This window comes from Eubalaena glacialis, chromosome 3 (assembly GCF_028564815.1).
Source record: "Eubalaena glacialis isolate mEubGla1 chromosome 3, mEubGla1.1.hap2.+ XY, whole genome shotgun sequence".
NCBI classification, from domain to species: Eukaryota; Metazoa; Chordata; class Mammalia; order Artiodactyla; family Balaenidae; genus Eubalaena; species Eubalaena glacialis.
In genome coordinates, this window is record NC_083718.1 from 168,942,590 (window position 1) to 168,955,517 (window position 12,928).

The following is a 12,928-nucleotide window of genomic DNA, read 5'->3' on the forward strand; positions in this document are numbered from 1 at the left end:
AGAGGGGAGGTAAAGGCAGCACAGCCTTGGAGAGGAAGGAGGGATCAGGAAAGATCTTCCCCAGGGCAGGAAAGAATTGATAGAATGACAGAAACCCCCATTTGCATCCCTGTTTGTGGTCAGCAAGCAAAGCGCTAGTACTTTTTGCACCTTCTCTAACATCAAGACAAGCCCATGAGGTTGGTATCATTATCTCAGTGTTTGAGCTGGGAAACACTACTTGCCGGGGAACCCACAGCCAGTACTCAGCAGAGCTGGAAATCAGACCCAGGCCTGTCCAAAGCTGAAGCCCAGTTCTTCACTTACCGCCCTGGAAATGCTTTTCAACTTCGAGGACCACTTCAGTGACAGGCAGCAGCCACCAGAACTGTAATCCCCCTGGGATTCAAGGTGGGAGCTTAACCCAGGCTCCACACCATTGAATTACGCAATTGTACCAGGCTCTGCTACCTTAACAAGCCCATATGGGGGCAGAGCTAGTGTTTATTATTTCGATTAAGATTACTTCATCTATTTAATGTAAAGAACTTTCGAAAGATTGGCCTTACTTCCGTTGTCCTTTTTTCATAATAGAAGCCTGTCAGGAATGGTATGCCTGTTAGTGCTAGACTTCCAATATTCAGCAAAGATTTAGTAAAAGGCAGAGCTTTAAATGGGCCTCCTATTTTTTGAAGATCTTGCTCATCATTTTAATTATGAATAATGGAGGCAGAGCCTAAGACTAATATAGCTTTAAAGATTGCTCATGTACAGACATTTTAAAATGTTAGGTATAGTTGATTCATGCCAATGGTTAAGATTATTAAACCTAGTTGTCATGAGGTTGAGAAACCAACAATTTTTTCATTGATGTATAATTGACATAAAACATTATATTACTTTCAGCTGTACAACATAATGATTCAAAGTTTGTATATATTGCAAAATGATCACCATAATAAATGTAGTTAACATTCGTTGCCATAAAAAAAAAAAAAAAGAATTACACAATTGTGAGTCAAGTCTCATCTGCAGGCTCCGCCTCATGTACCTCCCAGGTCAGAGGTGGACTTATGAAGGCACTATGTGACCCTGAGCGGGTCCCTCTCCCTTCCTGGACCTCTGTTTCTCCATCTCTATTAGGGAGGGGCTAGGGATCTAGTTAACTGATTGCCAAGGTACTAGCTCTGATGGTCCAGGATTCTGTAAGTCTAATGTTGGTCCCAGGGCTTGGCCTGCTCAGCACCTAACAAGGCCATTAGCTCTGGGTCTTTCTCTCTGGGGTGGCAGCAGGCAGCAGGAACAAAAAACAGAGATAAGGTCTCTTTTTTTTTTTTTTTCTTTTTTTGAAGTGCAAAGAAAGGATGAATAGTTGGACCTCGAGTCTCTCCTTTGTTCATCTCAGCTACTGGTGTGCCGGAGTTAAACTACAACAGACTCCTATGGAAACACTGAAGTTAAACAGTCTCCCGTTAGCTCAGCTTTGAAAGGGAGAGGGGGAGAGGGCCCAACGTGGGGTGGGGGAAAAGAGAGAGAGAGAAGGAGAAGAAGATGGAGAGAGGAGACAAGGTCTCTTGACAGCACAGTCTCAGCTCAGGGGCTCTAGGGATGGGCCTTCCCTCCTGCCAGAGAGGACATCCCGGGAGGCTGACTGCTCACACCTGGGCAGAATTCCTGGCTTCTTCCCCTCCTGCCTGAGTCTTGCCCTGTTCACTATCCTCAAATGCTCCACCAGAATGTCCGTCTCAAAGGACCATGTCACAGGCTTAAATGCAGGTGGCCAGGAGTGGTGAGGTCAGGGGAGGGTTGGTGTGCTGGCCAAGGTGCTGAATTGTCATTGGCCACCAGGGCATGATAATTTCTCCTTACTCTGGGACACCTACAAGTCTAGCCAGTGTCTCTGGGGAATAGGGGGTGATGGGAAGCAGAGCAGAAATCAGAAGTAGAGGGAGTGAGAGAGGGAGGGGGGAGGGGAGGGGGAGGGGGAAGGGGAGGGGGAGGGGGGAGGGGAGGGGGAGGGGGGAGGGGAGGGGGAGGGGAGGGGGAGGGGAGGGGGAGGGAGAGGGAAGGAGAGGGGAGTAGAGATGCATTCAGGAAGCACAGCCTCTAAAAAAATAGCAGGGGGGGGATACTTTTATTCTGAAATATGCTCATTTTCCTTTGTTTTTCTTTTCTATCTGGATTAAATTATGTGGATTTTTGTTTACCCTAGATAGAGAAAAGAACAGTCTTCCATCTTCTTTCAAAATTTTGACAGTTCTATCATATTTCTGACTATTACAAAATGCCCCCCATTCACCCTAGAAATTCAGTGAACTAGGGGAAGAGTGGACACTTTGGACCAGAGGACCAGGGACTTCCTACTCTGATGTCATGACAAGGGAGGGCCTTTCAAGAGGCTGGAGCCAGGGACACAAAGCCCAGGCCCTGGTGAGCTCCCCAAAACTGTGGGCCATGATGTGATCAAGTCTGAATGCTGGAGGATTGGGGGCTCCTCCAGCCCAATCCGGAGGCCCAGAGAGAGTTGGTTTCTAGCTCAAGGTCATATAGCACATGGCAGAGGCAAGGCCAGAACCCAGGTGTCCTGGCTCCCAGTCACTGAGGAGGGAGAATGGCCAGCTGAGAGGGCCTCCCACCCAGGAAAGAAAAAGGAGCACAGAGGGCCAGCTGGGAGGGGGCAGGGGCAGGGCTGAGGTGGGTGGTGCTCAGAGGAGAAGGGTCCCCATAACTAAAAGGTCAGCGGGGTGTAAGGGTGCCCTCAGAGTGGTGGCTCCAGCTCCTCGACAAGGAAGAGGAACAAAGCAGAGTCAGAAAGTCCTCTCTGGGGTGGAGTTAGCCCAGCTGAACGTGCTAGCCAGCATCACAGATTCCACGATGGCTGCTAAAAGACCACTGGTCTCAACCCCATCATTTCACAGGTAAGAAAACTGAGGCCCACAAGGAAAGTCACCAGCCCGTGAGGCAGAGCCAGGCCCAGACCCAGGTCTGCAGACTCACAGCCATCGGCTCTTTCCACACAACCTTTAATCTCCCCGCTGTGGATGCTGATGCCTCCTCCCACCCCCTGGAAACCTGGCATCAGAGCGGAAGGAGAAGGGGAGTGGCTTGTGTCCCTGCAGCTCCAGGCACCAACAGCGGGTACCTTTCTCCATCTTCCTCCCCGAAGAGAATGGAGAATTGGCCGGGCCTCCGTAGCCCCTCCTCCAGGGCAGAGTCAGTCGGTGCCTGCCCACACCTGGTACCTCCCTTTCTGGCAGCAGAGCCAGAGCCAGAACTAGCCACAGCAAGGACAAAGCCACCTGGGCAGCTACTTGAGCCACAGGGAGTCACAGGTAAGTGAGGGCACTGACCCGAGGGCATCCCCTGATTCCATGGCACTAGTGTCAGCCCTGCTACCCCAGGTGGTCGGGGATTTGGAATTTTTTTTCCCAGAGAAGGGGCTTTCCCTCACTCCCTGTAGGCTGAGCCCCTGGGCCTGCTTCCTCTGCCCACTGCACACCCCAGGCAAAGCCCCTCCATGACTAAGCTGCCAGATCTACAAGCCAGGAATGGGGCCCTGGGGCCCAGCAGCTCTCCTCTGCCACTGGGAGAACGGAGAAGCAGATAAGGGCCCCAGGAGGTCCCAGAAAAAGCAGAGACTAGCTGGAGGTGTGTGCGTCCCACAGATGCAGACTGAGGGTTGAGATCTGGGCAAACCTGCTAAATCTGGAGTGGGCCCTGACTTGGTGCCTGACTCACCAGTGACCCTGGACAGCTCCTGGCATCACCACCTTATGGGTGTCCACTCCTTGTTGGTTCAACAAGAGAGATGGGTGGCCCTGGGCTATGGGGCAACCCCCGGTTCTAGGGTTCTAGCTTGAGGCAGCCTCATGGAGTTTGTCCAGCAGTGCCCACCCCCTTCACTGCCCCCCCTTCTTCTTTAAGGGTCTCCTTCTGTCACACTTCTGGAATGCGCTCCTCCATCCCTTTCATTCCACCATCAAAACTTACCCTCCTGTGTTCCTTGGGGTAACTGACTTATGGTTTGCAATGCCTCCCTCCCTGACCCATGCACATTTATAATAGAAACCTCTTTTCTTAATATATATAAATAAATAAATAAATTTATTTATTTATTTATTTATTTATGGCTGTGTTGGGTCTTCGTTGCTGCACGCGGGCTTTCTCTAGTTGCGGCGAACGGGGGCTGCTCTTCGTTGCGGTGCACGGGCTTCTCATTGTGGTGGCTTCTCTTGCTGCAGAGCATGGGCTCTAGGAGTGGGCTTCAGTAGTTGTGGCACGCGGGCTCAGTAGTTGTGGCTTGTGGGCTCTAGAGCGCAGGCTCAGTAGTTGTGGCACACGGGCTTAGTTGCTCCGCGGCATGTGGGATCTTCCTGGACCAGGGCTCCAACCCGTGTCCCCTGCATTGGCAGGTGGATTCTTAACCACTGCGCCTCCAGGGAGGTCCCAGAAACCTCTCTTAAAAAGTAGCTAGTGGGCTTCCCTGGTGGCGCAGTGGTTGAGAAATCCGCCTGCCAATGCAGGGGACACGGGTTCGAGCCCTGGTCTGGGAGGATCCCACATGCCGCGGAGCAACTAGGCCCGTGAGCCACAACTACTGAGCCTGCGCGTCTGGAGCCTGTGCCCTGCAACAAGAGAGGCCGCGATAGTGAGAGGCCCGCACACCGCAATGAAGAGTGGCCCCTGCTTGCCGCAACTAGAGAAAGCCCTCGCACAGAAACAAAGACCCAACACAGCCAAAAATAAAATAATTAATTAAAAAAAAAAAAAAAAGTAGCTAGTGGTGGAATTTCAGGCACCACACCAAGCAGGTGGGAGAAAGATAATAGTAGGGATAGGAGGACAGAGAAGAACTGTTACGACTCCACATGGGCAGCACTACAGCAGCTGTTACTGTGTGGGCACAGACCCAGCCAGAAATGACCGTGGCTCCCATGCACTGAACCGATCCAAGTCCTACTCTTGGCCAAGCTTTCAGCCCTCATTCCCCCTCACCAATACCGAGCAGGCTAATGGTGACACAACAACTGCCTTTCTGTTTTGGGGGTCTCACAGTGGAGAAGAAAAAACTGGTGCCTATAATGTTAGAATCAGAGCACTCAGAATATTAGGATCCCAAATGGAAAATGTTAAGCAGATTCTGGTCCTTAACACCTCCGCTTTTGTAATACCCATCCGCCTCCTAGCATGCCCTTGCCCTCCTTTTCCTCCCTGTTGAAATCTTACTCATCCTTCACGTCCCATTCAAGGTGAAGCTGCCCTGGTCGTTCAGATCCAGCAGAACTCAATGCTCTGGACCCTTGTAGCACTTTGGGTCTTCCACTACCACTAGACCATGAGCATCTTGAAGCAGGGATCATGTTCCCCGGGGACATGGGTGCAGAGAGTGTCTCAGAAAATATTTGCTGGCTGGAGCTGGTTAGCGTCCAAGCTGGAATCATGAAAAGCACTCCATCTCCAAGTTGGGAGAGAGCTTAGAGACCAGGGATGGCTCCTCCCTGAAGATGCCCAGGGTGAGCACACTGACCACCCCCAGCCAGATTGTGCACAGAGAGAACCAGGAAGAGCCGGCAAAGACTAGGGACATTGTTTGATTGTTTGTCTTTTTTTTTTTTTCAATTATAAAATAACTTCTGCTTATTGCAAAAAAATTCAAATAGACGTAAGACCATAAAACAGAAAGTCCCCTCCTCCCACTCCCAGGAGTCAACAGCTATTAACAGTTTGGTGCAGGTCCTTCCAGGCATTCTTCCTTATGCATAAACAAAAACAGAATTTTCTTTTACAAAAATATGTTCATTCTTTATTTCCTATGAGTTCTGTAAATTCCTACAAATAGAATTTGTTGGTCAGAAGTCTTGCTCATTTTAAATATGTTGCTTTCCTAAGTAAATTTTTTTTTCTTATAACATGTTCATCATAGAAAATTTGGAAAATACAGTCAAGACACACAGAGTAAATATTACCCATCAACCACTGTTCAGAGATAACCACTGCTAGTGTTTGGGTGATAAGGTCTACAGTTTTTTTTTTTCCATGTGAGTATTATTTACCAAAATCGAACACACTCTCCTATTGTTCCATAGCTTATTTTTTTTCTCCATTGAATTTTTTTTCCATGCTGTTAAATAGTCTTCTACAGCATCAGTTTAATACAGTAAGGTTGTTTGACCTTGAGGGCCCCACTAGAAGCCTGCTCTTCCTAAGCCCCATTCTGAGTAGGGAGCCTGCTACAACAGTGGGCCAGAACCTGTTGCTCCAGGGTGTAACCTTGGCCTGCCCCTACTTTCAGGAAGGGAAGGCCCAGGAAGGCCTTGAGCACCTGCTGCCTCCACCCCTCCTGAGCGAAGGTCCCAACACCTCACTGATGGGCTCAGAGCCCCCCTGTAACTTCTCCACTGCTGCCCACCGGTGCAGTAAGTAGATACCTGCCTTGCCCTTTCCTCGGCTGCTTTCCTGGACCCTGGGCTCCTCCAATCCTGGGGGGTAGGGGACTTGGGTGATCCTGACCTTGAGGTGGAGAAAGGCCTCTGGAATCAAGTGGGGGGTGAGGGGAGGAGTGCGACTTGCCGTTGCACTTCAGCCAGCTCTTCGGCCAGCTTTCCCTCATACTGACCAGATTGGGGGAGGAACAGGGGCAGATGGAGGTGGGGGAAGGATGGGGGAAGGAGCTGAGCCACTTGAGAGTTTTCCAAAGCAAATACCCAATTTCCCAACCGAAGCCCATGCTCTGCCCCAGGAATTTACCAGCCAAATAGTGTGGAATTAAGTGTGATCTTGGACAAGACTCTTCTCCACTCTGGGGGAAGTTTAGGGGTGGGTCTCAGTCTCCTCACCGACATACCACAAGGTTCCTAAGGCACATTCCCAGCTCTGAAATTCTGTAACCCAATTCGAACCCATGTTTCCAAATGCTCTCTTTTCTCTCCAAGCCCCTGAACACCCTTATGATTTGTTAAATCTAATTGTACGCCAGGCCTTGAGGGATCATTAACAGAATGCATACTATTAGCTGTCATCTCATTTAATCCTTACAACAAGCCTGAGAGGAGGTACCATTTTACAGATGAGAACACTAAGTCCAGAGAGTTAAGATGATTTTCCAATTAAGTGGTAAAGCTCAGATTTGAACCCAGGGCTGTGTGACTCCCAAACCCACACTTGTTATTATCCTCCCATACCCACACCACTGTGATGTGTGCAGGGATCATTCTTCCCTAGCTACAGTTGAGGAAACTGAGGCCAGAGAGGGGAGGTGAATTCCTCAAGGTCACACAGCATGTTCATGGCAGAGCTGGGTGAATCCAGGCTTTGTGCCTCCCAGCCCACCCTCACCTCCTACATAGCACTGACCAGTTTTCACAGAGGGAAGCTGGTGAACCAGAAACAGTCCTTGCACTGGAGTCAAATGCCCAGAACTGATTGGGGGTGGGGAAGGCTGTGTTTGTTCAGCCCAGCCTGGGTCCACCCTCCCCCAGCTCCGTCCAGGGAAGTGTTGACTTTGGGCAGGTCCTGAAGGAGAAAAGGTAGCATTACCTGTGGGTGGGGGAGGGCTGGGCCAGAGGAGCCCCATCCCCACTCTCCACCTAGAGAGTCCCACTGTCCTCTCCACTCCCTCACTCTCCCACTCAAGCACTTACCTAACAAATCCCTACTGAGTGCCTTCGACGTGCTAGCACTGAGATGAGCAAGGACAGGTGCATCTCAGGTCTCCAGCAAAGAGCCAGCAGTGACCAGGCAGTCACAGCACATGTGCAGAGGGCTGGGCTAGAACAATAGGGGAGGTGCAAGAACTCAGAGAAGAGGGGCCTGCTGCAGGTGGTACCACAGAAGCTGAAACCTGCAGCATGAGTAACAGCTGGGGAAAGTGTTCCAGGAAGAGGGAACAGCATGTGCTAGGGATAGGAGTCCGGAAATGAGGTCATGTGGTTAAGGGTTGAATATGAGGCAAAGGGGCAGCCCCTGCATCTCACCTTCTCCATCTGGTAAATGGGAATAGCATCTTGCCAACCTGTATAAGTCAAGGTATATAAAGCACCTGGTGTTATTAGCATCACTTCTCTCCCTTTTAGTCCACAAACATGTACCAAGCAACAAGTGCCAAACACTGGGGGAAAAGTACTTTTGGCTGCTTGTCCAAGGTCACTCAGTCTTTGCCGCCAAGCCTGTTCTTGCTCTGTACCATGCCTCCTCCAGACCTGGGAGCCCAGTATTGTGTGGGTCACAGCTACTGAGGGCAGGGGCACAGCCTGCCCCTGGGGAGCAGTCTACTACCACTGCCCTGATGCCTCCATCCCTTCGGCCAGATGTGGGTGGCTTGCAGGCTGCGGTGATCATCATCCCAACCCTGCTCTCCTCGTCCACTCTGCTGGTCATAAGCTGCATCTTATGGAAGACCTGCCGTCGGTGGTCTCGGGTCACCCACCCCAGCCTGCCATCCACACGAGGGGCCCAGGTAAGTCACTCAAGGACCATAAGGACAGGGAGGTTCTATTTCAGCTTTATTCTTTGTCTCCCTTAAGAGGAGAAACTCTCCTTACTCTCTTGAGGCAACAAGTGATGGTGTGCTGAGCTGGATGAAGCCTCACAGAGGCCACAACCACGTGTGGGACCTCATAGTCTCCTGTGCCCTTGTCCAGGTTCTGCTGGAAATTACTCATCAACCTCTCAGGTCAAGGAAGCCCATTCTGCAGCCCCTGTAACTGTGGCCTTCGGTGACTATGAGACCAAGGCTACCCTTGGCCACACGCTGCCCCCCTACTTCCCTGCGATGCCCCCTGCCTCGTGGGGCCTCCACAGGGAACCTGACCAAGGAGCAGGAAGTCCTCCTCCAGGGACTGGATGAGAGCACTCCTGGTTTCACCCCAGTTGGGGTGTGGCTTATCATATTATCCAAGGCTTGCAGTCCTTAGAACTTTCCACTTCTCATATTTTTACACACTCACATCACCAGTGCTTTCCTGAGGTCATGGTGTTTCAGCTTATTACATGGTTCTTAGGGGGAACACAGCCCTAAGGCCCCTGACAGGCAAGGCTTGGATGGCATGGAAATTGCCAGATCCCTGGACCCCTGCCCGGCCTGGAGCCTCCTCTCTCCTTGTCTACCGCCTGAGCCCTGGGATTCAGAGGAGCAACAAAGTGAGGAAATGGGTTTCATGCAGCTAATACAAAAGCCCAGAATTCTCACCACTGCCCTAAGATCTCAGGATATCTGCTCTGTCCGCCAGCCACAGGTTCACGGCTTCTTCCATTCATCCAGTGATACTCAGGTGTGTACCATGTGCCGGGCATGCCAGGTGCTGGGTTTATAACAACAAATGAGACCCAGACTAGTAATCTAGTGGCCGTAACAGAACAATGGCAACAGAGTATGAGAAGCGCTTGGATGGGGTACAGGAGTCTGGGGGAGCATAAAGAAGAGACCACTAACTAGCCAGGGGAGGAGGGTTAAGGAAAGTTTCCAAGAAGTGGCATCTAAACCGAGAACTGAAGGATGACTAGGAGCTTGCTGGAAGGAAGGTGGGAAAGGATAGTACAGGCAGAGGGAACAGAAAGTACAAGGTAAGGTGTTGGCAAACTATGGACCACTTTCTAGCTTTATAAATAAAGTTTTATTGAGATATAGTCATGTCTATTCACTTATGTATTGTCTCTGACTGCTTTCGCTCTACACAGCAGAGTGGAATAGTTGTCAGAGACGCTATGGCTCACAAAGCATAAAGCATTTACTATCTGGCCCTTGACAGAAAAAGCTTGCTGACTCCTAGAGGTTAGAGTGCTTATACTGCCTTTTAGGAACATAGTAGCTGGAGGGTTGAGGGTGGGAACTGTGCAGTAGGCAGCTCACAATGAGTCCTTCTTTCCTCAGCCACAGCGGATTGATCCAGGAGTAGACACACCTGATTTAAACTGATCTAATCAGATTCTCTCTTCCTAGGAATTTGAAATGTGGAATGTGAGACCCAGAAATGGAGCTGAGTTACATCAATGTCTGTGAACCTCTGCTGCTGAGGCCCTTAGAGCTGCCCTGCTCCTTTCCAGACCCATTCATCAATAATCCCTTTGATTCTGAAGCCCCTTGCAATCAGTTCCCCAAACTTTTAATTTTCATTTCTTTCAAAGCCAGTTTCTGTTCATTTTAATGAAAAAACTTTAACTAAAATTAACGTAGTGCAGAGAGATGAAACTGGTGGGGTATACAATCGGCATGGTCCACTATATGTATAATATGAGCCACATATGTACTTTTACATTTTCTAGTAGCTACATTTTAAAAAGTAAAAAGAAATTAGTGAAATTAATTTTAATAATACTTTATTTCACCCAATATAGGCAAATATTATCATTTCAGTATGTAGTCAATATTTTTAAATTGCTAATGAGATGTTTTACATTCTTCTCCTTGAACTACGTCTTTGAAATCTGGGGTGTATTTTACATTTATGGCACATCTCAAATCAGACTAGCCACATTCTGAGTGCTCCATAGCCACATGAGGCTGGTGGCTAACATAATGCACAGCACAGATTAGGACCTTCAAGGCAGCAAAGGACCTGCTAAGAAGTCCTGGCTTCATTCTGAAAGCAGTGGGCATCCCCTGAAGAGATTCAAGCCAGGAAGTAACATGATAAGATATAGATAGATAGATACATAAATAGATAGATAGATAGATAGATATAGATAGATAGATAGATAGATAGATAGATAGATAGATAGATAGATAGATAGATAGATAATTTTAGGAAGATCACTCTAACTTCCACTTAAAGAACGGACTGGACAGGAATTGAGGCTAGAGTTAGGGAGATCGGCTAGGAGGAGTTGAAGAGAGAGGAGAGGTAAAGATTATGATGGTAGACTTTGGCAGCAGCAGCAGGAATATTAAGATACAGTTGAACTCAAGAGAGGCTTAGGAGGCAGGAGCAACATGCCTCATCATCATTGCTGCCCCTACACACTAAGTCTACTTCCCACCTGCACATCTTTGTGTATCTCCTCTCCATCACTCCATCCCACATATCTTCCCCCTTTCCTCTCTGGCGACCAAAGAGGCAAATCTTCCCCAATCTTTAAGGCATAGTCCAGGGTAATTATGCATACACAGTGGTCCACAGTAGGAGATCAATTCACAAAAGTTTCTTTACTCCCTCAATGAAGTCTTCTCTGAATGTTCCTGCCCACACCTCACCTCCAATCCTGAAGTATGAAAGACAGGAATATTGGCCCAATCTAGGGTAAGCTGGAGGTCCTGTCCTGAGAAGTTGCTGGCAACTCTAAGAGGAGCTTTCAGCTGCATGGGTGACAGTGGAAAGTTATATTTAACCAGAGTTGTGGTTTTGCTAAGACAGTGCACATACAACGAATGAAAAAGAGGCAAGGAAGTAGAGGGTGAATGCAAGGAAGTGATGATAAAGATTAACCATGGAATTTCAGCTGGCATGGGAAACTCTAAGTGCTATTCACAAATATTCCAGTTCTCCAACCCCACCCCTTGCTTCTGGACTTTGGGTAGAAATGCACTTTCTGGTCCACTTGAGGCTAGGTATGGCCATGTGACTGGTTCTGGCCAATCAGATTACAGATTCTACATGGAGCAGTTAATTGCCAACATGACCCTCCAGAGTTCTCTTTTCCTTTTCCCATAGTGACCAACATTATTTGAGATGGTGGCTTTTCCATCACCCTGGGTTTCTGACTATGAAAAGCAGAGCCTTCTGTTGACCCACGATGTTCAAGTTGTGTGAGCAAGAAATAAATCTTTCTTCGTTGTATTAAAGCTTAAAATGTAAGCCTTAACTATAAGCCTGAAATATTGGGAGTATTTGTTACTGCAGCAGCACCTAGCCTATCCTGACTGATATAACTGGAGAAGAAGACATTAACAGGGAGAGAGATAATGCAAAATGTAGGATTAATAGATTTCACTTCCTGGCATGGAAGGATTGATGGGGTCAGAACAGGAGGGAGAATAATTGGAAAGACATGAAGTATTGTTTAGAGCATTAGATTCATGATAAGGTCTAGGGTATGACCATGGAGTGAGTGCCTGAGGTAGAGAGAGGACAAGATCTCTGAAGCAAGAAACTGAGAGAACAATGTTGGAAGGATCATCTCTGTGTATATTGAAATCGTCAAAGATTAAGACAGAAGCATTGTTGGAGAGAGTAAGAACCAGAAGCCAAAAATCTTATTGTCTCTTCCTGCAATGAAGATAGGAATGCCATGAAGGCAGAGACTTTTGTGCTCACTTTTACATCCCCAGTGCCTGGGATAGTGCCTGGCACAGAGAAGGCACTTAATACATATTTGCTGAATGAATGACCGGATGAAGGGGAGAGTAGTATACCATACACTTTGACAAGAAAACCTAATTCAGGGAAGAGAGTTCCTTCCAGTTCTTACTCCCTTGATTCTATTTTTCTGCAGTACTTTCCCCCCAGACCACAGTGACTGTTCTCTTTGTCCAACCTAGAGTCTGCTTGTTGATCTATCTTGTTGTTGCCAGAAATCTCAAGGAGCTACTTTTTAAACTCATCCCCAGTGGCCTGCATGCTGGCAACTCTAGCTAACACCACCCCCCATGTTACCAAACACTGGTGTTGTTCTCTCCTCCGCCTCCTCCCTCATTCCCACATCCAACTCCATTGCCAAATGTCTTTCCTTTGTTTCCAGACCTATCTCAAATCCGTTCCCTGCTCTTTACCCCCACAGCTGCTGCCCCAATCCAGATTCTCATTATCTCTTCCCTGACCTAGAACAAGTGTCCCCTCCTAATCCCCCCTGCTTTCTCTTTGCTTCTAATCCCTCTCTATTATCTAGTTAACTATTGCTGCATCAAAATTACCTTAAATTTTTGTTAAAACTTAAAACCACAAATATTTATTACCTCAAAGTTTCTGTGGGTCAGGAATCTGGGCATGGCTTAGGGGTGCCTCTGGCTCAGGGTCTC